The sequence below is a fragment of the Somniosus microcephalus genome, chromosome 3 (assembly GCF_052327205.1).
Source record: "Somniosus microcephalus isolate GS21.2 chromosome 3, FLI_Smic_1.0, whole genome shotgun sequence".
Taxonomy (NCBI): Eukaryota; Metazoa; Chordata; class Chondrichthyes; order Squaliformes; family Somniosidae; genus Somniosus; species Somniosus microcephalus.
The window spans coordinates 148,218,422-148,243,938 of record NC_140989.1 but is presented as its reverse complement, the minus strand read 5'-3'; the positions used below and the strand labels follow the sequence as shown (position 1 = coordinate 148,243,938).

General features: G+C 53.0%; 1 long non-coding RNA gene across 1 annotated transcript in view; it reads left to right on the top strand.

Annotated features, from left to right (window-relative positions):
• LOC147121465 (uncharacterized) overlaps positions 1-14,823 on the top strand; it is a 33,370-nt gene extending 18,547 nt beyond the window's left edge. Inside the window, exon 4 of the long non-coding RNA XR_015077550.1 lies at positions 14,143-14,823. This is a non-coding gene — a long non-coding RNA (uncharacterized LOC147121465). The remainder of the gene's footprint in view (positions 1-14,142) is intronic.
• The last annotated feature ends 10,694 nt before the right edge of the window (positions 14,824-25,517 follow it).

Genomic DNA, 25,517 nt, shown 5'->3' with positions numbered 1-25,517 from the left:
CGTTCTCTACTACACAGCCAAGGATGGCAAGGCGCGAGGTGTTAAACACACATTTCTCCTTATTGTAGGTGAGGTTCAGCCGTTGGGCTGTACGGAGGAATTTCTCCAGATTCACGTCGTGGTCCTGCCGGTCGCGGCCGCAGATGGTGACGTTATCTAGGTAGGGGAATGTGGCCTGCAGTCCGTTCTGGTCAACCATCCGGTCCATCTCCCTTTGGAAGACCGAGACCCCGTTGGTGACACCGAAGGGGACCCTAAGGAAGTGGTATAGGCGCCCATTCGCCTCGAAGGCGGTGTACTGGCGGTCCTCGGGGTGGATAGGGAGTTGGTGGTAGGCCGACTTAAGGTCGATGGTCGAGAATACGCAGTATTGTGCAATCTGATTGACCATGTCAGATATGCGGGGAAGGGGGTATGCGTCCAGCTGGGTGTATCTGTTTATGGTCTGGCTGTAGTCGATGACCAGGCGATTTTTATCGCCGGTCTTAACGACCACGACCTGGGCACGCCAGGGGCTGTTGCTCCCCTCGATGATGCCCTCCTTCAGGAGACGCTGCACCTCAGAGCTAATGAAAGCTCTGTCCCCAGCGCTGTACCGCCTGCTCTTGGTAGCGACGGGTTTGCAGTCGGGGGTGAGGTTAGCGAACAGGGAAGGTGGCGGCACCTTGAGGGTGGATAGGCTGCAGGTGTTACGCGGTGGGCGGTTTAACCTTCGCTGGTTGTCGACTGTGAGTGGGGGGAGGGGTCCACCGTATGCTAGGGTTACACTTTGGAGGTGGGATTGGAAGTCCAGCCCTAGTAGGACGGCAGCGCAGAGCTGGGGGAGGACGAGGAGTTTAAAGTTTTTATACTCTGTACCCTTAACCGACAAGGTCACAGCACAGTAGCCGCTAATATCCGTGGCGTGGGACCTCGATGCCATCGAGATTCGGTTGCGCGTTGGCAGGACAGGGAGGGAGTAGTGGCTCACCGTGTCTGGGTGGATGAAGCTCTCCGTGCTTCCGCTGTCGAACAGGCAGGTCGTGGCGTGGCCGTTTACTTTGATGTCCATCATCGACTTGGACAGGTGGTGTGGGCGGGCTTGATCCAGAGTGACGGAAGCTAGCGTGTAGGTAAGCGAGTCGTTGTCGTCTGCGGGCGAGGCGGTCGTCGGGTCCGGGGGCCCGGTGGCAGTCGGGCGTGGTGGGTAAAATGGCGTCTCCCACGAGGTAGGACAAAATGGCGGAGAAGATGGCTGCCCCCATAACTCACATGAGGCACTATTGGGGTCGGTTGCCTTGATCAAAGATGGCCGCCCCCATGACTCACGTGTGGGGATACTGGCCTCAGTTGCCGTGAAAGAAGATGGCCGCCCCCACAGTTCGCATGAGGCACTGCTGGCCTCTGAAGATCCGCTCCTGCAGGCCTTAAAGAAATGGCCTTTCTTCCTGCAGGTTGTGCAGGTAGAGTTCCTGGCTGGGCAGCGCGACCTCGGGTGCTTCTCCTGGCCGCAAAAGAAGCAGCCGGCGGCCCGATCGCGGGTGCCCGATGTCGGAGCCGGTACCGGGGGTGGCGGGCCCGGTCGGGTCCGGGACGCCGACGCTGAGGTAGGTCCCGGGGGCGGCGCTGCGAAGGGTATTGCGGTAGGGGTCGGGCCCGAGTCCCAGGGTCGCGAGCAGTACCTGGAAAACGCCTCCTGGTCCTGATGGGCCACCTCCAGGGAGAGAGCGAGGGCTTCAGCTTTGTCCAGGTCGAGGTCTTTAGCTTCAAGCAGTCTTTGCCGTGAGTAGTCGGACCGTAGGCCTTTCACAAAGGCATCGCGGATATTATCTTCCGTATTTTCAACAGCCGTCACCGCTTTAAAGTCACAGTTCCTGCCGAGTGCTCTTAGCGCCCGTAAAAATTCAGCTACAGACTCTCCTGGCTGTTGCGGGCGGGATCTTAGGAGGTGCCTGGTGTACATGTAATTTACCGGGCTGCGGTACTGCTGTTTCAGTAGGTTGATAGCGGCCTCGTACGTAGTCGTGTCCTGTATGAGTGCGTATACTCTCGGGCTCGCTTGGGCGTTCAGAAGTCTTAGTTTGGATCTCTGCGGGGCGCCGGATTCTTCCAGGTAGGATTCGAAGCAGTCCAGCCAGTGTTTGAAGTTGAGGGCTGCGTTTGCTGCCTGTGGGTTTAGATCCAGGTACGGTGGTTTGAGGGCTTGCAGCCAAGCCGGCTGGTGTGGCTGTGCTTCTGGGAGGGCTTCTGGCTGGCCAGTAGTAGACATCTTTAAAATAAAATTGATATACCTATCAATTCGTCCAATAAAAAGCGACGAGTTAGGAACGTAACTAAAGGTTTTTATTGACTAAATAACAGAGCCCACCCTCGTGGGTGATCGAGTCCAACAAGGAGGAATACCAGCCAGTCGACTACCTTTATACCTGGGCAGGTAGGTGGAGCCATGGGCGGAGTCGGAGGTGGTCAGCCCAGGTATAACAGCGCGACAAGAGGCGACCTCGTATCGTGATACAACAGTGATAACGGAGATAACAATACAACAGTGATAACTATAGTGTAACGATAAAAGTGGTTTACCACAAAGTGCATATCCAAGTAGTTTTAAAATGTGATGAGGGTCTCTGTCTCTACCACCCTTTCAGACAGTGAGTTCCAGACCCCACCACCCTCTGGGTGAAACAATTTCTCCTCAAATCCCCTCTCAACCTCTGACCAATTACTTTAAATCTATGCCCCCTGGTTATTGACCCTTCTGCTAAGGGAAATAAGTCCTTCCTATCCACTCTATTTAGGCCATTCATAGCTTTATACACCTCAATTAGGTCCCCCCTCAGCCTCCTCTATTCCAAAGAAAACAACCCCAGCCTATCCAATCTTTCCTCATAGCTAAAATTCCCCAGCCCAGGCAACATCCTCATAAATCTCCTCTGCACCCGCTCTAGTGCAATCACATCCTTCCTGTAATGTGGTGACCAGAATTGCATGCAGTATTCGAGCTGCGGCCTAACAGTTTATACAGTTCAAGCATAACCTCCCTGCTCTTATATTCTATGCCTCAGCTAATAAAGGTAAGTGTCCCATATGCCTTCTTAACCACCTTATCTACCTGTCCTGCTATCTTCAGGGATCTGTGGACATGCACTCCAAGGTCCCTCTGATCTTCTGCAATTCTCAGTGTCCTACCATTCATAGTGTATTCCCTTGCCTTGTTAGCCCTCCCCAAATGCATTACCTCACACTTCTCCAGATTGAATTCCATTTGCCACTGTTCTGCCCACCAGACCAGTCCATTGATATCTTCCTGCAGTCTGCAGCTTTCTTCTTCATCAACCACACGGCCAATTTTTGTATCATCTGCAAACTTCTTAATCATACTTCCTACATTCATGTCCAAATCATTGATATATACCACAAAAAGCAAAGGACCCAGTAATGAGCCCTGCGGAACCCCACTGGAAACAGCCTTCCAGTCACAAAAACACCCTTCGGCCATTACCTTTTGTTTCCTGCTGCTGAGCCATTTTTGGATCCAACTTGCCGCTTTGCCTTGGATCCCATGGGTTTTTACTTTTGTGACCAGTCTGCCACGTGGGACCTTATCAAAAGCTCATTTGAATGATCTCTGCATGCAGTCAGTGCTAACCGCGCTGTTTATTGGCTGGATGCATCAGCAGGGGGGCCAATATTTTAACTTGCAAGCACCAGTTAAAGCTAGCCCGCACTGCTTAAAGCTAGCCTGCACCTCCTAAAGGGGTGGTGCATTGTGGCTGGAGCAGGTGCTGGGAGTCATGCAGGAAGTGAATGTGACCTGGGAAACAGTGAAGAATGGCACAACATGGGAGAGAGTGGGCTCCAAATTTTTCCAATGCTGCACTAGAGGTCTTGCTGGAGGAGGGGGAAAGTAGGAGAGATGTTCTGTATCCACAGGGGGTCAGGAGACCCTCCAGACACATGCTGAAAAGGTATTGGGAGCAGAGAGCCATGGAGGTCAATGCCAGGAGTCTAGCCCCGAGCATCTGGATGCAGTGCCACAAGAAGTTCAATGACCTCACACAAGTGGTAAAGGTCAGTGAATGTATCTACAAATGCCATATCGCACCAAACGCACCACTAGCCTCAGACACGTCTCAATTCACCACACCCCCCAACAATCTCTATCAATCATTAACATTCATATGCTCCACCGCACCCTCACATACTTAGCATTGCTGCAAGTCTCACACCCACATCTCACAGCTTGCACACACTGCCAGCTATTCAACCATGACATCCACAATACCTGCACAGATTGCATGACACTCACTGACACTTCCGTCTCTCTTGCAGGACAAGGTGGCAGACAACCGGAGGCAGCAGGGGCTACCCGTAGGGGGACAGGTGTGCCTGCATGTCCTCATCCCCATGGAAAAGATGGTGCCGACCACTATTGGAATGGCAATTGAGAATTAAATGTAGTTAGCTCTCTTTGAATAGAGAGCATCAGTGGCCTCCCTTACGCAACAGCGGATGGCAAACTGCGAGACGTGTGATGAAGCGCAGGCGTCTCACACCCTGGGCTGGAAATTCAGCTCCGTAGCGCCCAGTTTTTTGGTGCTACGGGTGCCGTTTTGTGTCCAAAATGGCGTCCTCATTGTGCGCGGACACTTCTTGGTAAAGGCCAAACAAGAGGCGTTGTTTACCCATGTCTGAAGCAGGCGTTAGGCCAATAACATATGCAAATAAGGGGCCTAACGCTTGTTTCTGCTCCCTCTTGCCAGCACCAGTGCTAATTGCCTCCAGGAAAAGTAACGCTAAACAGCACGGCATTAAAAAAAGGTGTGGTAAACCACTGTTATACCTGCCTGTGTGGGATGGAGAAGATCCTCACACCAGCATGCCTGGACTTAGACCATCGGGAGGCGGACGCATCCACCAAGTTTGCTCACTGGCTTAGGTGCTTTGAAAGATTCCTGATCGCCTCCGCTGCAACGGTCAAATCGGATGAGGACAAACTGGATGTCCTGACCTCCAAAGTGAACCACCGAGCATACTCGGTCATCCAGGATGCGACCTCGTACACGGCTGCTCTCAAGCTCCTCAAGGACCAGTACACACGCCCAGTGAACGAGGTGTACGCCAGGCACCTCCTGGGGAGTCGTAAACAACAACCTGGGGAATCGACCGAGGAATACCTTTAGGCACTGTCTGTGCTTGGCCGGGCCTGTGGTTGTAAGGATGTAAAGGCCGCCGTGTACAGAGGAACTTATCCGGGACGCTTTTGTAGCGGGCCACAGGTCCAATTACACCCGACAGCGACTGGGCAGCGCAGACACGATGGGCCGAAGGGCCTCTTTCTGTGCTGTAAAACTCTATGACTCTATGGCCTCTGAACTCGCACTATCATTGGACGCAACCTACCGGGGCATGGATGCCTACTCCTCTACACCGTGGACGCCGCGGGGAACGACAGCCTGGGACACGGTAGGACCGTCTCATAGCGCCGTGCCGCCCCAGCCACATCCCAGCAACGGCCCCACTACCGCAGCAGTGTCCCAAGGCCAGAAATGCTACTTCTGTGGCCAGGCCAAACACCCCAGAGCGCGCTGCCCAGCGAAAAATGCGATCTGCTCGGGCTGCGGGAAGAAGGGACACTACGCCAGCGTCTGCAGGGCCAAAGCCACCCCGAACCCCAGCAGCGCCGCGTGTGGGCCGCCATCTTGGGCCTCCCCAGCCATGTGCGAACCACCGGAACAGCAGCCATTTTGGACGCCTCCAGCCACATGGGGATCATGGACGCCGCCATCTTGGACGCCAGCCGGGACGCAGCAGGCCCCCAACACCGCCTCATCTGATACCCACAGCGACACACTGACCCCTACGCTGGCCTCCGTTACGCTGGACCAAGCGAGACCGCACCAACTGGCCCGGTCCACAATGGACAGTAAGGTAAATGGTCACGAAACAACCTGCCTTTTTGACTCTGGGAGCACGGAGAGTTTCATCCACCCCGACACAGTGCGGCGTTGCTCTCTCCCAGTCCTGCCTGCGCACCAGCGGATTTCTATGGCCTCTGAGTCCCAGTCGGCGGACATTGGCGGCTACTGCGTGGTGACACTCTTAGTAGACGGGACTGTGTACGATAATTTTAAACTTCTGGTCCTGCCCCACCTCTGCGCTGCCGTTCTACTGGGGTTAGATTTTCAGTGCCACCTTAAAAGTGTTACGATGGCGTACGGTGGACCCCTCCCCCCACTCACAGTCCGCAGCCAGCAGCTTCCAAATTGCCCGCCGCGCACCAGGTGCAACCTCTCCACACTCAGAGTCACCCCCCCCCCACTGTTTGCTAACCTCACCCCCGACTGTAAGCCCATCGCCACAAAGAGCAGGCAATACAGTGCCGGGGACAGGGTTTTCATTAAAACCGAAGTGGAGCGGCTCCTGAAGGAGGGGATTATTGAGGGCAGCACCAGCCCCTGGTGAGCCCAGGTTGTGGTCGTTAAGACCGGCGAGAAGCAGCGCCTGGTCATCGACTACAGCCAGACAATAAATCGCTACATCCTGCTGGACGCTTACCCACTCCCCCGCATAGCTGATATGGTCAACCAGATCGTGCAGTACCGCGTCTTCTCGACCATTGACCTGAAATCAGCATACCACCAGCTGCCTATCCGCCCTGAGGACCGCCAGTATACTGCCTTTGAGGCAAACGGCCGCCTCTATCACTTCCTTAGGGTTCCCTTTGGCGTCACCAACGGGGTCTCCGTCTTCCAAAGGGAGATGGACCGGATGGTCGATCAAAATGCGTTGCAGGCCACTTTCCCATATCTGGACAATGTGACCATCTGCGGCCATGACTTGCAGGACCATGACGCAAACCTCGAAAAATTCCTCTGCACCGCCCAACTCCTGAACCTGACGTATAACAAGGAGAAGTGCATATTCCGCACAACCCGCCTCGCCATCCTTGGCTGTGTAGTGGAACACGGAGTCATCGGTCCCGACCCCGACCGGATGCGTCCCCTTATGGAACTCCCACTGCCCCACTGCCTCAAGGCCCTGAAGAGGTGCCTAGGGTTTTTCTCCTATTATGCCCAGTGGGTCCCCTACTATGCGGACAAGGCCTGTCCGCTGATCAAGTCCACCTCTTTTCCCTTGATGGCAGAGGCCCGCTTAGCCTTCCACCGTATCAAGGAAGACATTGCCAAAGCCACCATGCACGCAGTGGACGAATCCATCCCCTTCCAGGTGGAAAGCGACGCGTCCGACTTTGCCCTGGCCGCTACCCTTAATCAGGCGGGGAGACCCGTGGCCTTCTTTTCACGAACCCTCCAGGGCCCGGAGACCAGACACTCCACTGTTGAGAAGGAGGCCCAGGCTATTGTGGAGGCTGTGCGTCATTGGAGGCACTACCTGGCCGGAAAACGATTTACCCTGCTCACTGACCAACGTTCAGTTGCTTTTATGTTTAACAACAAGCAGAGGGGCAAAATCAAAAACGACAAGATCTTGAGGTGGAGAATCAAACTTTCCACCTACAATTACGAGATCTTGTACCGGCCCGGGAAGCTCAATGAACCCCCGGATGCTCTATCGCGTGGCACCTGCGCCAGCGCACAGATCGATAGACTGCAGGCCCTCCACAATGACCTCTGCCACCCGGGGGTCACCAGGTTCTTCCACTTCCACTTCCGCAACCTGCCTTACTCCATTGAGGAGGTCAGGACCATGACCAGGAACTGCCAAGTCTGCGCTGAGTGCAAACCGCACTTTTATAGACCAGACAGGGCTCACCTGATAAAAGCCACTCGCCCCTTCGAGCGCCTGAGCGTTGATTTTAAAGGGCCTCTCCCCTCCTCCGACCGCAATGTGTACTTCCTCAACATTATTGATGAGTACTCCCGTTTCCCGTTCGCCATCCCCTGCCCGGACATGACCAGTGCCACGGTCATTAAATGTCTGAACGACCTCTTCACCCTGTTCGGTTTCCCCAGCTATATCCATAGCGACCGGGGCTCATCGTTTATGAGCGACGAACTCCGCCAGTACCTGCTCGCTAGGGGTATTGCCACAAGCAGGACCACCAGTTACAACCCCCGGGGGAACGGACAGGTGAAAAGAGAGAATGCGACAGTTTGGAAGGCCGCCTTGCTAGCCTTAAAGTCTAGGGGCCTTCCGACCTCCCGCTGGCAGGATGTGCTCCCCGATGCCTCCACTCTATTCGGTCACTGCTCTGCACTGCCACTAACGCCACCCCTAATGAGAAAATGTTTGTCTTCCCAAGGAAGTCCACATCGGGGACATCGCTACCGCCATGGCTGACGTCCCCAGGGCCGGTCCTACTGAGAAGACACGTGAGGACCCATAAAACGGACCCCCTGGTCGAGAGGGTCGACCTCCTCCACGCCAACCCCCAGTATGCTTACATTGCGTACCCGGACGGGCGGGAGGACACAGTCTCCATACGAGACCTCGCACCCTCGGGGGCCCCAGTAACCCACTACCCACTACCACCCCCCCCCCACGATCCAATATCCAACCCCAGCAGACGGCACACCTGGGCCCCGCGACCCGCTCGACACCCACGAGGACTACACACCAGTGCCCCAGCCTACTTGGGACTCGACGCCGGAAGCTTCACTACCCCTGCCGTCGCCACATCGATCACAGCGGCAGACAAGACCTCCGGAGAGACTCCAATACACAAACTTTTAATACACTTCACCCCGCCGGACTCATTTTTAAACAAGGGGTGAATGTGGTAAACCACTGTTATACCTGCCTGTGTGGGTGTTTGTATTCCACTGTGTACATGTCTGTACATGCCTCGGCTGACTCCTCCCACGAGTCCAGGTATAAAGGTGACTGCTCCACAGTCCCTCTGTATTCTGGACTGGTCGACCACTCGAGGCACACCTTCATTCTCTTGTTAATAAAAGCCTGTTAGTTACTCGCTTAACCTCAGTCTTTTGAGTAATTAATAGCGCATCAAAAGGTAAGTACTTACCATAATCACTGCTGCTCCCGGTCTTAAGATCTCAGACCTCACTCCCAACTCCGACCTCCAGGCACCCCTGATCTCCCTCCAGCCCTGGCTCCGGGCCGACCCACCCAACAGCCCTCCGATCGGACTCCGAGGCCCAGCCGTTCCTCCTCCAGACCCCCGCAATCTTCTTCTCTGACCTCCGACAGCCCTCTGATCGAACATGAGGTCCAGCGGTATCTTCTCCAGACCCCCACGATTCAACTCAATCACTTACCTGAAAATTGACGCACGAACCTGTGCCTGATAATGAGGTCCGACGCCCAAAATCCGGGGCTCCTCGGACCTCCCCATTTGAGCGTGGGCTGTTAGCACTCTGCCATAAGGCGCCCAAAAATGGACACTACCAAATTTCTAGGCCATGGTTCCTCACTGAGGTTCAGGGAGGGGAATTGCTCCCTGAACACCCTGGGTGGATACGGCCTCCTGCTGAGATCCCTTCTCCTCTTCCCTCTTCCAGCAGCTTGTCCTGCTCTGCGTAGCCTCTGTTCATTCTCCCAGTCATGCTGTATTCCAAGGGGAATTCTTACTAGTCCACCCATGTCTGGGAGCAACTGGTTTGTGCAGAAGCCTTCAATTCAGCAACAAGTCTGCCACATCCTTCCTGTAGACTTTTGCAACTTGAAACAACTATAGAGAGACCAAACACTTGTAGAATTGTAGCAACAGCCAGAAGAAATCAACCAGCAACTAACCTGTAAGTAGTTGATGGTCCGTTTAAATACTGCTGGTACAAGGTCCTTCCTGCTGTTGAAGAGAGGGCGTTGACCGGAACGTTGAGCTCTAAAATGGCACCACTGGAGTCAAATCAGCGTTGCACACTGATTGACATTGTGATCTGTCTGCTCTGCATACTTCCAGCAGACATGCACTGTGCGTGTGCCAACACCTGGCAAATATGGCGTCTGGCGCGATTTTTCCCACAAGTGTGCACATGTGCCACAGACGCTATTTTGGAGCTCTAAGGGCACTCATAGCAATTTTACGGAGGTGGAAGTAGGAAGTATTACCTAAAGACCAGTAATCTCTCCTGCCAAGCTCAAAAGTCACATAGCTTATTAAGCCATGCACAAACGGAATGAGTTGTAATGGCTCATATGGTAAGCTTGTGGGAGAGTGGGAAGTTTGAAGCCATGTCAATTTTTACCAGCCTCTCTCTCTGTCCCCAAGTTACCGCATTGAGTTTGAAAGGGGTGCTAACAGAAATCACCGGATGTAGGTGTGGTAAACCACTGTTATAGTTATCACTGTATATTGTTCTCACTGTTCTCACTGTCACATCACTACACGAGGTCGCCTCTTGTCGCACTGTTATACCTGGGCTGACCACCTCCGACTCCGCCCATTACCTGCCCAGGTATAAAGGTAGCTGACTGGCTAGTATTCCTCCCTGTTGGATCGGATCACCCACGAGGGTGGGCTCTGTTATTTAGCCAATAAAAACCTTCAGTTACGTTCTTAACTCGTCGCCTTTTATTGGACTAATTGATAGGCATATCAATTTTATTGACTAAATTTTAAAGATGTCTGATAATGAACAGCAACAGCAAGGAGCTCACCCAGCAGCACAGCAACAGCAGCCTCCAGACAACGGGCCACACCAGCCGGCTTGGCTGCAAGCCTTGAAACCACCATACCTGGATCTAAACCCACAGGCACCAAACTCAGCCAACGACTTCAAACACTGGCTGGACTGCTTCGAATCGTACCTGGAGGAAGCCGTCGTCCCTCAGAGATCCAAACTAAGAGTCCTGAAAGCCCAAGCGAGCCCGAGAGTATATACACTCATCCAGGACATGACTACGTACGACGACGCCATCAACCTACTGAAACAGCAGTACCGGAGCCCGGTAAACTACATGTACACTAGGCATCTCTTAAGATCTCGCCAGCAACAGCCAGGAGAATCGATAGCTGAATTTTCATGAGCGCTGAGACAACTCGGCAGGAACTGTGACTTTAAAGCGGTGACGGCTACTGCGAACATGGAAGACAATGTCCGCGACGCCTTGGTGAGAGGCCTACGTTCCGACTACACACGGCAAAGACTGCTTGAAGCTAAGGACATAGACCTGGACAAGGCCGAAGCCCTCGCCCTCACCCTAGAGGCCACCCAGCAAGACCAGGAAGCGTTTGCCAGGTACTATTCGCGACCCTGGGACTCGGGCCCGACCCCCACCCCACCACCCTTCACAGCGCTGCCCCCGGGACCTACCTCAGCGTCTGCATCACGGATCCGACCGGGCCCGCTAGCCCCGGTACCGGCCCCGACATCAGGCAACCCCGATCGGGCCGCTGGCTGCTTCTTTTGCGGCCAGGAGAAGCATCCGAGGTCGCGCTGCCCAGCCAAAAACTCGACCTGCAAAACCTGCCTCAAGAAAGGCCACTTCTCCAAGGCCTGCAGAAGCAAATCCTCAGAAGCCAGCAGTGCCTCATGCGAACCCTGGGGGCGGCCATCTTTGTGCGGGGCAGCCGAAGCCTGCAGAGCCTCATGGGAAAACCAGGGGCGGCCATCTTTGTGCGGGGCAGCCGAAGCCTGCAGAGCCTCATGGGAAAACCAGGGGCGGCCATCTTTGTGCGGGGCAGCCGAAGCCTGCAGAGCCTCATGGGAACAGCAGGGGCGGCCATCTTTGTGCGGGGCAAACGATTTAAACAGAGCCTCATGTGAACTACAGGGGCCGCCATCTTCGCCGCCATCTTGTCATGACAACGACGCGCTCATCTACACCCTAGCTTCCGTGACCCTGGATCAAGCCCGCCCGCACCACCTGGCCAGCTCAATGATGGACATCAAAGTCAACGGCCACGCCACGACCTGCCTGTTCGACAGCGGAAGCACGGAGAGCTTCATCCACCCAGACACGGTGAGCCACTACTCCCTCCCCGTCCTGCCAACGCGCAGCCGCATCTCGATGGCATCGAGGTCGCACGCCACAGACATCAGCGGCTACTGTGTCGTGACATTGTCGGTTAAAGGGACAGAGTATAAAAATTTTAAACTCCTCGTACTCCCCCAGCTGTGCGCTGCCGTCATACTAGGGCTGGACTTCCAATCCCACCTCCAAAGTGTAACCCTAGCATACGGTGGACCCCTCCCCCCACTCACAGTCGACAACCAGCGAAAGTTAAACCGCCCACCGCGTAACACCTGCAGCCTATCCACCCTCAAGGTACCGCCACCTTCCCTGTTCGCTAACCTCACCCCCGACTGCAAACCTGTCGCTACTAAGAGCAGGCGGTACAGCGCTGGGGACAGAGCCTTCATTAGCTCTGAGGTGCAGCGACTCCTGAAAGAGGGCATTATTGAGGGGAGCAGCAGCCCCTGGCGTGCCCAGGTGGTGGTAGTCAAGACCGGCGACAAAAATCGCCTGGTTATCGACTACAGCCAGACCATAAACAGATACACCCAGCTGGACGCATACCCCCTCCCCCGCATATCGGACATGGTCAATGAGATTGCACAATACCGCGTATTCTCGACCATCGACCTCAAGTCGGCCTACCACCAACTCCCCATCAGCCCGGAGGACAGCCAGTACACCGCCTTCGAGGCGAATGGCCGCCTCTACCAATTCCTTAGGGTCCCCTTTGGTGTCACCAACGGGGTCTCGGTTTTCCAACGGGAGATGGACCGGATGGTTGACCAGAACGGACTACAGGCCACTTTCCCCTATCTCGATAACGTCACCATCTGCGGCCGCAACCGGCAGGACCATGACGTGAATCTGGAGAAATTCCTCCGTACGGCCCAACGGCTGAACCTCACCTACAATAAGGAGAAATGCGTGTTTAACACAGCGCGCCTTGCCATCCTTGGCTGTGTAGTAGAGAACGGAGTCATCGGCCCCGACCCCGAAAGAATGCGCCCCCTCATGGAGCTACCCCTCCCCCACTGTCCAAAAGCACTTAGGAGAACCCTGGGGCTTTTCGCCTACTATGCCCAATGGGTACCCAATTATGCGGACAAAGCCAGACCCCTCCTGAAAACCACATCCTTCCCCCTCACGGAAGAGGCGTGCGCGGCCTTCTCCCTCATTAAGGGAGACATAGCCAAGGCCACAATGCACGCAGTGGATGAGTCAATCCCCTTCCAAGTGGAGAGCGATGCATCCGCCTTTCGCCCTAGCCGCTACCCTTAACCAGGAGGGTAGGCCGGTAGCCTTCTTCTCAAGGACCCTACAGGGCCCCGAGACCCGACACTCGTCGGTCGAGAAGGAAGCCCAGGCAATTGTGGAGGCAGTACGGCGCTGGAGGCACTACTTGGCAGGCAAACGATTTACCCTCCTCACCGACCAACGCTCGGTTGCCTTCATGTTTAATAACAAGCTGAGGGGCAAGATCAAGAACGACAAAATCTTGAGGTGGAGAATCGAGCTTTCCACCTATGATTATGAGATCTTGTACCGGCCCGGTAAACTGAACGGACCCCCCTGATGCTCTTTCACGCATTACATGCGCCAGCGCGCAAAGTGATAGACTTCAGACCCTCCACAATGACCTATGCCACCCCGGAGTCACCAGACTCTACCATTTCATTAAGGCCCGCAACCTGCCATACTCCATCGAGGAGGTCAGGACCATGACCAGGAACTGCCAGATCTGTGCTGAGTGCAAAACCGCACTTCTATAAGCCGGACAGAGCAAGCCTGATCAAGGCCACCCGCCCCTTCGAGCGTCTGAGCATCGACTTCAAGGGGCCCCTACCGTCATCCGACCGTAATGTGTACTTCCTCAACATCGTTGATGAGTACTCCCGTTTCCCCTTTGCCTTCCCCTGCCCAGACATGACCAGTAACACGGTCATTAAATGCCTGAACAAACTCTTCGCCTTGTTCGGGTTCCCGAACTATATACATAGTGACCGGGGCGCCTCCTTCATGAGCGAGGAACTCCGTCAGTTCCTATTGGAGAGGGGTATTGCAGCAAGCAGGACCACCAGCTACAACCCCCGAGGGAACGGCCAGGTGGAAAGAGAGAACGCGACGGTATGGAAAGGGCCACCCCTCTTAGCCTTAAAGTCTAAGGGCCTCCCAACCTCCCGCTGGCAAGAGGTCCTCCCGATTGCGCTGCACTCCATCCGGTCACTACTTTGCACTGCCATTAACACCACCCCCCCATGCTCGAATGTTTGTCTTCCCCAGGAAGTCGACTACGGGAACCACCCTACCAACCTGGCTGACCTCTCCGGGACCCGTCTTGCTGCGAAAGCACGTGAGGGCCCATAAAACGGACCCCCTGGTCAAGAAGGTGAACCTCCTGCACGCCAACCCCCAGTACGCCTATGTGGCTTACCCAGACGGACGGGAGGACACTGTCTCCTTACGAGACCTCGCACCCTCACCCCCCCCTCCCAACCCCCCGAGTCCAGCCGAGGTAGACGGCATGCCGGAACCGCACGAGCCTTTGCCGACTACGCAGACACCAGCTTTAACACCGGATAATGTAACACCGCCGCTGCGACGATCGGAGAGGCTAACGAAGCCTCCGGACAGACTGACATACCAGAGCTGGTAATACACTTCACCCCGCCGGACTCTAATCTAAACAAGGGGTGAATGTGGTAAACCACTGTTATAGTTATCACTGTATATTGTTCTCACTGTTCTCACTGTCACATCACTACACGAGGTCGCCTCTTGTCGCACTGTTATACCTGGGCTGACCACCTCCGACTCCGCCCATTACCTGCCCAGGTATAAAGGTAGCTGACTGGCTAGTATTCCTCCCTGTTGGATCGGATCACCCACGAGGGTGGGCTCTGTTATTTAGCCAATAAAAACCTTCAGTTACGTTCTTAACTCGTCGCCTTTTATTGGACTAATTGATAGGCATATCAGTAGGTGTCCCTATTCTGATGAGACTTAAACCTGTGCAATGTAATGTGGGGGATAATAGCAGTAGGCCACATAAAAACAGCCTGACCCTTCACCCCAGTTCAAATTTCACAGGCCCCTGACTATGGCCTTGTTGGTCACTGTTCACTGCTCTTGGAGCGACATGAGGCAACAACTCCCAGGAGCCCAAAAATTTTGAATTGGGCTGAAAGGGCTTGTTTTATGCGTGCACCGCTGATGTTGTGTCCCAGTTTTTTCCAATGCTGCTTTTGCCTGCAGGCAAGTTGGATTGGGATGGATAACCAAGAACAGAATTGGAGACCCAGTCATGAATGAAAAATAAGAGAGCCCCCCCACCGCCCCCCACCACCAACCACACACACACTTTAGATTGCAATTTTAGGGCGGGGGGGGGGGGGGGGAATAGTATTACAGATATATTTTAGTATCAATGTCTAATACACAACCCTCAATTTTTTTTTCAAAGAAGTGTGTATTATATTTGACAGTCTTGGCCTGAGGACTGTTGTGAAGAGAGTACTCCCGGTGAGAATCTGTGAGAGCCCTGAAAACTGCGATTGTTAGTTTGTACGTGTCAGAGTATTTAATAGGGAACTGAAAGACTGTTACTTCGTGAGAAGCTCAGAGCAGAAAGTGACAAATGGGTCGTTCCTCTCAGAAACAAATGAGCAGGAGGTGGTTCATGGAACTGATAGGCTACCAGGCTGCTCATCTAAAAAAATAACTAGCATGTTATGATTTACTCAGGAAACTTTGAGGGAATCAGCACTGACTGGAGATTGTTGCCTTTGCCCACTAAACCTTCGGGGACTCAGCATTTACCCACAAACGGTAAGTTGCTTAAAAAAAGGACCACTTCGGTTAAATGTGTGAGCCTTGCTCTATGGAGTAGTTAGTGTATGGTGAGGTTGTTAATCCAGTAATGGTTTGCACCTGTGAGCTGACAGTTGGTTAATTAGATATTGTAACATGTAGTGTAACATTAAGATAGGGAATGTATCATGTGTAACAAGTTTTGAACTATCCAATACAATGCACCTAGAGTAAGGGGCAAGGTTCCCTGTTTATAACCAAGACTAGCTGGAGTGCCCGGCGGTGCCGAGGGTTTTTTTGAGGGCATGTTGTTATGAAAAAAGTAGAAATAATTTTTATATATATATAAATGAGTTTGTCTGTCTGTGTGGGAAGGAGAGAGAGAGAGAGAGGGAAAGAGGGAGCGAGAGGGAAAGAGAGAGGGGGAAGGAGAGAGAGAGAAAGGGGGAAGGAGAGAGAGAGAGAGAGGGGGAGAGAGAGAGAGGGAAGGAGAGAGAGAGAGGGGGGAAGGAGAGAGAGAGAGAGACTGGGGGGAGAAGAGAGAGCGGGGGGAGAGAGAGACTGGGGGGAGAGAGGGACTGGGGAAGAGAGAGAGAGACTGGGGGGGGAGAGAGAGACTGGGGGGAAGAGAGAGAGAGACTGGGGGGAAGGATATATATAAATGAGTTTGTCTGTCTGTGTGGGAAGGAGAGAGAAAGAGAGAGGGAAAGAGAGAGAGAGAGGGAAAGAGGGGGAAGGAGAGAGAAAGGGGGAAGGAGAGAGAGAGAGAGAGAGAGGGGAAGGGGAGAGAGAGACAGAGAGAGAGAGAGGGAAGGAGAGAGAGAGGGAAGGAGAGAGAGAGAGAGGGGAAGGAGAGAGAGAGAGAGAGAGGGAAGGAGAGAGAGAGAGAGGGGGGAGAGAGAGAGAGGGAAGGAGAGAGAGAGAGGGGGGAAGGAGAGAGAGAGAGAGACTGGGGGGAGAAGAGAGAGACGGGGGAGAGAGAGACTGGGGGGGAGAGAGGGACTGGGGAAGAGAGAGAGAGACTGGGGGGGGAGAGAGAGACTGGGGGGAAGAGAGAGAGAGACTGGGGGGGAAGGATATATATAAATGAGTTTGTCTGTCTGTGTGGGAAGGAGAGAGAAAGAGAGAGGGAAAGAGAGAGAGAGAGGGAAAGAGGGGAAGGAGAGAGAAAGGGGGAAGGAGAGAGAGAGAGAGAGAGAGGAAGGGGAGAGAGAGACAGAGAGAGAGAGAGGGAAGGAGAGAGAGAGGGAAGGAGAGAGAGAGAGAGGGAAGGAGAGAGAGAGAGAGAGAGGGAAGGAGAGAGAGAGGGAAGGAGAGAGAGAGAGAGAGGGAAGGAGAGAGAGAGAGAGAGGGAAGGAGAGAGAGAAAGGGAAGGAGAGAGAGAGAGAGAGAGGGGGATAGAGAGAGAGGGGGAGAGAGAGAGAGAGAGAGGGAAGGAGAGAGAGAGAGAGGGGGAAGGAGAGAGAGAGAGAGAGGGAAGGAGAGAGAGAGAGGGAAGGAGAGAGAGAGAGAGAGGGAAGGAGAGAGAGGGGGAAGGAGAGAGAGAGAGAGGGGAAGGAGAGAGAGAGGGAAGGAGAGAGAGAGAGAGAGGGAAGGAGAGAGAGAGAGAGAGGGAAGGATAGAGAGAGAGAGAGAGGGAAGGAGAGAGAGAGAGAGGGGGAAGGAGCGAGAGAGAGAGAGAGAGGGGGAAGGAGAGGGAGGGGGAAGGAGCGAGGAGAGGGAAGGGAGAGAGCGAGAGAGGGAAGGAGAGAGAGAGGGAAGGAGAGAGAGAGGGAAGGAGAGAGAGAGAGAGAGGAAGGAGAGAGAGAGGGAAGGAGAGAGAGACAGCTTGCCATAAACAGAGGGACAACCACTAAATATAAGAAAAGAGTATATATAAATTAATATGAAAGTATATTTATACACTCAAGGATATATCTGTTTATACACTGTATGGATAGATCTGTATTTTTTCTGAACAAACATGAATGTTTTTCGATGCTTTGGCAACATAAGATGTAACTTTGTCATGCCAATAAAGCGATTTGAATTGAATTGAATTGAATTGAAATTGAGGAGAGAGGGAAGGAGGAGAGAGAGAGAGAGAGGGAAGGAGAGAGAGAGAGGGAAGGAGAGAGAGAGAGAGGGAAGCAGAGAGAGAGAGGGGGGGAAGGAGAGAGTGAGGGAAGGAGATAGAGAAGAGAGGAAGACACTACAGGGAAGGGGGCTGGACTCAGAGCCCGGCGGGTGAAGAAGGGCGGCCGCCATTTTGTGACGTCGGCGGGAAGTTTGAATTGCGGCGGTCGAAAGGAAGAAGGCGAGCTCTCCCTCCCTCTCTCACCCCTTCACTCTTTCCCTCCCTCACCCTCTCTCTCTCCCTCCCCCTCTCTCTCCCCTGCCGCTCTCTCTCCCCTCTCTCTCTCCCCCCCTCTCTCTCTCCCTGCCCCTCTCTCTCTCCCCTCCCTCCCTCTCTCTCCCTCCCTAGGCCCCGCCCACGACCCCGGAGCCCCCATGCGCCGCCGCTCACCTGCTCGCTGGGCGGGGAGGAAGGAGAGAATGGCACCGAGTCTCTCGGTCGGGCCTGACCCCTGATGGCCGCGAGGGTGAGAGAGAGAGGGGGGGAAGGAGAGAGAGAGAGAGAGAGAGAGAGAGAGAAATTCCTGAATCAATACTAATGAATCAACAATTTCCTCACCTCCATTAACCATTTTTTTTAGCTTCAGGCCCGGCCAGTCTTTAATGGCCGCCACTCACCTCAGCTCAGCTCCCGCACGAACGGCAGTTTGAAGGATTAGGCCCCGCCCACAAACACCATGAAACGCCCCCCGTGACACAGCGCGCTTCCCCTGTAGGATTGGTCAACCATCACGTCACTCAATGCCAATGAGCGGTAGGATTGGTCAACCGCTAATGAGCGGATTTAGTCTGTTTTTTGAACGTTTTTTGTATACTGTCCGAACAATTTTTGTCTGACCAAAAAGTAAATATGCCTATGACACTCCCCTGATTGGTCAACCGCTAATGAGGTTGGCAATTCACCTCACTGTTTCTCTCAACAACAACAACCACCCCCCCTACCACTCTTACCAGTCGTCTGAGATGCCAATGTTTGTGTCAAAGGCTACCAGATTTGGAAATTGAACAAATGTGGATGAAACTTCAAATGAAAGGGGGGAAAAAAAACACCTTGGGCTTGTTTCAGACACTACTTCAGATTTTTGAAGGAGAAAGCCATTAAAAAAAAAGTGCATTATTATTGCTGGAGAAGAAAAGTGACAGTTAATTCAAAAATAAAAATGCAAAGCGGAGAGAGCTTCAATGAGCTGCCACAGGAAAGATGGCAGCGGTTTGCCAACGGCCGGCCATTGGGGCGGGGAAGGCGGGAAAAAGCAAGAGCGCGAGTGGGCAGGGAGCGAGAAACGGGGAGCGCGCCAGAGTTTGAAATCAAACAAAACCGTTGGAGAAAGCACGTGATCGCTTTCGCCCACCCGCTCCCTCCCTCCCCGGGCTGGGACACTGAGAGTGGACCGAGTAGGGTGAACCCCATGGGCGGGGGTGGGGCGGGGTGTCACGTGGTTCTCGGAGCTGGGTTTGCCAGACTCCCTCCGGCAGTTGCTGGGCTGGGACACTGACAGCGGACCGAGTAGGGTGAACCACGTGGGCGGGGTAGGGTGTCACGTGGTTCTCGGCGCTGGGACACTGAGAGCGGACCGAGTAGGGTGATACCCGGGCGGGGGTGTCACATGGTTATCGGTGCCGGGACCCTGAGTCAAGCCCCGGGACCGGGCCGAGGGGGGGAAAGGCCGAGTCCCCGGCCCGCGGCCGCAAACAGAGCCGAGCCCCGGGACCAGGCTGAGGGGAGGGAAAAGGCCGAGTCCCCAGCTCGCGGCCGCAAACGGAGCCGAGCCCCGGGACTGGGCCGAGGGGGGGAAAGCCCGAGTCCCCGGCCGCAAACAGAGCCGAGCCCCGGGACCGGGCCAAGGGGGGGAAAGCCCGAGTCCCCGGCCGCAAACGGAGCCGAGGGCCGGGCCGAGGTGGGGAAAGCCCGAGTCCCCAGCTGGGGCCTCCAGCTCCACAAGGTGGGGAGACCTTCCCTGGCAGACAACTGAGTTCCTTCATACTTGAAATGGATCACTTCATTTCTAACTGTTCCTAAATACTATTTAAAACTGAATTAATTTGTTCTTTTCCTTAGTTCCCTGTATTAAAGTTCAGGTTTTTAAGCACCCCATAGCTAAGAAGACAACTGCACTACATGATCTGGCATTAAGCCATGTAGAACAGGAAGGTGGCAGCTGTTAAAATGTGAATAAAAGTAAAACCTGAGGTAAAGATGGCCGAATTAATGGCAGTTTGAAAGATTAGGCCCCGCCCACACACGCCATGAAAGCCCCCCGGTGACGCAGCGCGCTCCACCCGTAGGATTGGTCAACCTTCACGTCACTCAACGCTAATGAGCGGTAGGATTGGTCAACCGCTAATGAGCGGAATTTTGCTGTTTTTTGAACGTTTTTTGTATACTGTCCGAACAATTTTTGTCTGACCAAAAAGTAAATATGCCTATGATGCTCCCCTAATCATAAGCTTTCTTTTGATATAACATATGTGTAGGTACGCTCTATAAGTTTTGAGTGATGCCTGGACATACACACAGACAGACAGACAGACTGACTGACAGACAGATCGATCCTTTTATATATATACTAGCTGGGGGAGCCCGGCGGTGCCAAGGCTTTTTGAGGGCATGTTGTTGTTGGAAGAGAGAGAGGGAGCGACTGGGGGGAAGAGAGAGAGGGAAGGAGAGAGAGAGAGAGAGGGAATGAGAGAGAGGGAAGCAGAGAGAGAGAGAGAGAAGGAAGGAGAGAGAATAAAAAGAAAATTCTACAACATCCAAATCCCAATCAAAATCTGGCTCAAAATATTTGACAGCATAATCCTGCCCATTGCACTGTACGGTAGTGAAGTATGGGGCCCGCTAAATCACCAAAGCTACACTAAATGGGAAAAACATACAATAGAAGCCCTACATGCAGAATTCTGCCGAAGCATCCTTCGCACCCAAAGGAAAACGCCAACAAATGCATGCAGAGCCGAACTAGGCAGATACCCACTGATAATAAACATCCAAAAACGAGCACTAAACTTCCTAAATCACCTCAAATCTAGCTCCCCAGACACCCTTCATTTCAAAGCCTTTCAGACCCAAGAGCTAAACCCAGAAAAGAGTCCCCTGAGTCAGCTGCTACGGAAACTAAGTACTCAGCCGGACCCTGACCAGCCCCAGACCAACACAGCCGCCCAAACACCAATCCGAGTGAACCAAATCATTAAAAAATGCAAAGAAACCTACCTGGAACATTGGAACAAAATAACCGAAAGCCAAAGCAGATTAGAATGTTACCGGGCCCTAAAAAGAGAATATAAACTGGCAGACTACCTCACGACCATCAGAGACACAAAACAGAGACAGACCCTCACCAGGTACAGACTAAGCGACCACCAACTGGAAATTGAAAAAGGCAGATACAAGAAATCCTGGCAGCCTAGAGAGAATAGAATATGCGATCAATGTCTGGCTGGCGAGGTTGAAACAGAAATGCATTTCCTCCTAAAATGCGAAAAATTCAACACATCAAGAAACATATTATTCAACAAGCTAAGCCAAACAACCCCAGATTTCAAGGAATTGGATGATCTGTCAAAATTGAGATTAGTCCTAGGAGAAGGAGACAGACCATACCTTGGGGCCAAATATGTAACAACATGTCACAACCTGAGGACTGTTTAAAATTAAGACTGTTTAAAATTAATATTGAACGTACCAAATGAAGTACAAAGACTGTTTAAAATTAATATTGTTTAAAAGTAATATTGTATGTACCCAACAAATGTCAAATCGATTGACACCTACAGAATGTTGGAAAACTGTACCTTTTTGCTATGTAAGCTTTGGCAATATGGTTCTCTGTAAACTTTCATGCCAATAAAGCATTTTAATTGGAATTGGAATTGGAATTGGAGTGGGAAGGAGAGAGAGAGAGGGAAGGAGAGAGAGAGAGAGAGAGAGAGGGGGAAGGAGAGAGAGAGAGAGATGGAAGGAAAGAGAGAGAGATGGAAGGAGAGAGAGAGAGGGAAGGAGCGAGAGGGAAGGAGAGAGAAAGAGAGGGAAGGAGAGAGAGACAGAGAGAGAGAGGGAAGGAGAGAGAGGGAATATGAGAGAGAGAGAGAGAGAGAGAGAGAGGGAAGGAGAGAGAGAGAGAGAGAGATTGGGAGTGTGAGAGAGAGAGATTGGGAATGTGAGAGAGAGAGAGAGAGAGAGACTGGGAGTGTGAGAGAGAGAGATTGGGAGTGAGAGAGAGAGAGATTGGGAGTGAGAGAGAGAGAGATTGGGAATGTGAGAGAGAGAGAGAAGCCTGTTTCATCGACTTCAAGAAAGCCTTTGACTCTATATGGCACGAAGGGCTCTATTATAAACTTCTTCAGTGTGGAATAGGGGGCAAAGTCTATGACCTTATTAAATCAATGTATCTGAAAAACAAATGCGGGGTCAAAATTGGAGACAAACGCACCGATTTCTTCACCCAGAGAAGAGGCGTCCGACAGGGCTGCAATTTGAGCCCGACCCTGTTCAACATATACATAAATGAATTAGCAGACATGCTGGAGCAAAGCGAGTCACCAGGTCTCCGTCTCCTTGATGGAGAAGTGAAATCCCTGTTCTATGCGGACGACCTGGTTCTGCTGTCTCCCACAGAACAGGGATTACAGCAACAACTAGACCTACTCGACAAATACTGCCAAAATTGGGCTCTAACAGTAAATCTAAAGAAAACCAACATCATGATTTTTCAAAAAAGGCCCAGATGTCAGGAAAACAAATACCAATTTACCCTCAGTGATACCGCTATAGGACACACTATGAGCTACACCTACCTTGGTCTAAGTATTACAGCATCAGGGAGCTTCAGCATAGCAGTGAATGCACTAAAAGAAAAAGCCCGAAGAGCCCTATATGCAATAAAAAGAAAATTCTCCAACATCCAAATCCCAATCAAAATCTGGCTCAAAATATTTGACAGCATAATCCTGCCCATTGCACTGTACGGTAGTGAAGTATGGGGCCCGCTAAATCACCAAAGCTACACTAAATGGGAAAAACACACAATAGAAGCCCTACATGCAGAATTCTGCCGAAGCATCCTTCGCACCCAAAGAAAAACGCCAACAAATGCATGCAGAGCTGAACTAGGCAGATACCCACTGATAATAAACATCCAAAAACGAGCACTAAACTTCCTAAATCACCTCAAATCTAGCTCCCCAGACACCCTTCATTTCAAAGCCTTTCAGACCCAAGAGCTAAACCCAGAAAAGAGTCCCCTGAGTCAGCTGCTACTGAAACTAAGTACTCAGCCGGACCCTGACCAGCCCCAGACCAACACAGCCGTCCAAACACCAACCCGAGTGAACCAAATCATTAAACAATGCAAAGAAACCTACCTGGAACATTGGAACAAAATAACCGAAAGCCAAAGCAGATTAGAATGTTACCGGGCCCTAAAAAGAGATTATAAACTGGCAGACTACCTCACGACCATCAGAGACACAAAACAGAGACAGACCCTCACCAGGTACAGACTAAGTGACCACCAACTGGAAATTGAAAAAGGCAGATACAAGAAATCCTGGCAGCCTAGAGAGAATAGAATATGCGATCAATGTCTGGCCGGCGAGGTTGAAACAGAAATGCATTTCCTCCTAAAATGCGAAAAATTCAACACATCAAGAAACATATTATTCAACAAGCTAAGCCAAACAACCCCAGATTTCAAGGGATTGGATGACCTGTCAAAATTGAGATTAGTCCTGGGAGAAGGAGACAGACCATACCTTGGGGCCAAATATGTAACAACATGTCACAACCTGAGGACTGTTTAAAAGTAAGACTGTTTAAAATTAATATTGTTTAAAAGTAATATTGTATGTACCCAACAAATGTCAAATCGATTGACACCTACAGAATGTTGGAAAACTGTACCTTTTTGCTATGTAAGCTTTGGCAATATGGTTCTCTGTAAACTTTCATGCCGATAAAGCATTTGAATTGGAATTGGAATTGGAATTGGAGAGAGAGACTGGGAGTGTGAGAGAGAGAGATTGGGAGTGAGAGAGAGAGAGATTGGGAATGTGAGAGAGAGAGAGTGGGAGTGTGAGAAAGAGAGACTGGCAGTGTAAGAGAGAGATTGGGAGTGCAAGAGAGAGAGAGATTGGGAGTGTGAGAGAGAGACTGGGAGTGTGAGAGAGAGAGAGAGATTGGGAGTGAGAGAGTGAGAGAGATTGGGAGTGTGAGAGAGAGAGAGATTGGGAGTGTGTGAGAGAGAGAAATTGGGAGTGTGAGAGAGAGACTGGGAGTGAGAGAGAGAGACTGGGAGTGAGAGAGAGAGACTGGGAGTGTGAGAGAGAGAGAGATTGGGAGTGAGAGAGATTGGGAGTGAGAGAGAGAGAGAGATTGGGAGTGTGAGAGAGAGAGAGAGAGACTGGGAGTGAGAGAGAGAGAGACTGGGAGTGTGAGAGAGAGAGAGAGAGACTGGGAGTGAGAGAGAGAGAGAGATTGGTAGTGTGAGAGAGAGAGATTGGGAGTGTGAGCGAGAGAAAGATTGGGAGTGTGAGAGAGAGAGATTGGGAGTGTGAGAGAGAAACTGGGAGAGAGAGAAACTGGGAGAGAGAGAGCGATTGGGAGTGTGAGAGAGAGAGAGAGATTGGGAGTGTGAGAGAGAGAGATTGGGAGTGAGAGAGAGAGAGAGATTGGGAGTGAGAGAGAGAGAGAGAGCGACTGGGGGGGAAGAGAGAGAGCGACTGGGGGGGAAGAGAGAGAGCGACGGGGGGGAAGAGAGCGAGCGACTGGGGGGGAATAGAGAGAGCGACTGCGGGGGAAGAGAGAGGGCGACTGGGGGGGGAAGAGAGAGAGCGACTGGGGGGGAAGAGAGAGAGCGAGTGGGGGGAAGAGAGAGAGCGGGGGGGGGAAGAGAGAGAGCGATGGGGGAAGAGAGAGAGCGAGTGGGGGGAAGAGAGAGAGCGAGTGGGGGGGAAGAGAGAGCGAGTGGGGGGGAAGAGAGAGAGCGAGTGGGGGGAAGAGAGAGAGCGAGCGGGGGGGAAGAGAGAGAGCGAGCGGGGGGGAAGAGAGAGAGCGAGCGGGGGGGAAGAGAGAGAGCGAGTGGGGGGGAAGAGAGAGAGCGAGTGGGGGGGAAGAGAGAGAGTGAGTGGGGGGGAAGAGAGAGAGCGAGTGGGGGGGGAAGAGAGAGAGCGAGTGGGGGGAAGAGAGAGAGCGAGCGGGGGGAAGAGAGAGAGCGAGGGGGGGAAGAGAGAGAGCGAGTGGGGGGGAAGAGAGAGAGCGAGTGGGGGGAAGAGAGAGAGCGAGTGGGGGGAAGAGAGAGAGCGAGTGGGGGGAAGAGAGATGAGCGTGGGGGGGGAAGAGAGAGAGCGAGTGGGGGGGAAGAGAGAGAGCGAGTGGGGGGGAAGAGAGAGAGCGGTGGGGGGGAAGAGAGAGAGCGAGTGGGGGGAAGAGAGAGAGCGAGTGGGGGGGAAGAGAGAGAGCGAGTGGGGGGGAAGAGAGAGCGAGTGGGGGGAAGGAGTGAGAGTGGGGGGGAAGAGAGAGGTGGGGGGGAAGAGAGAGAGCGAGTGGGGGGGAAGAGAGAGAGCGAGTGGGGGGGAAGAGAGAGAGCGAGTGGGGGGGAAGAGAGAGAGCGAGTGGGGGGGAGAGTGAGAGAGCGAGTGGGGGGGAAGGGAGAGAGCGAGTGGGGGGGAGGGGAGAGAGCGAGTGGGGGGGAAGAGAGAGAGCGAGTGGGGGGGAAGAGAGAGAGGCGTGGGGG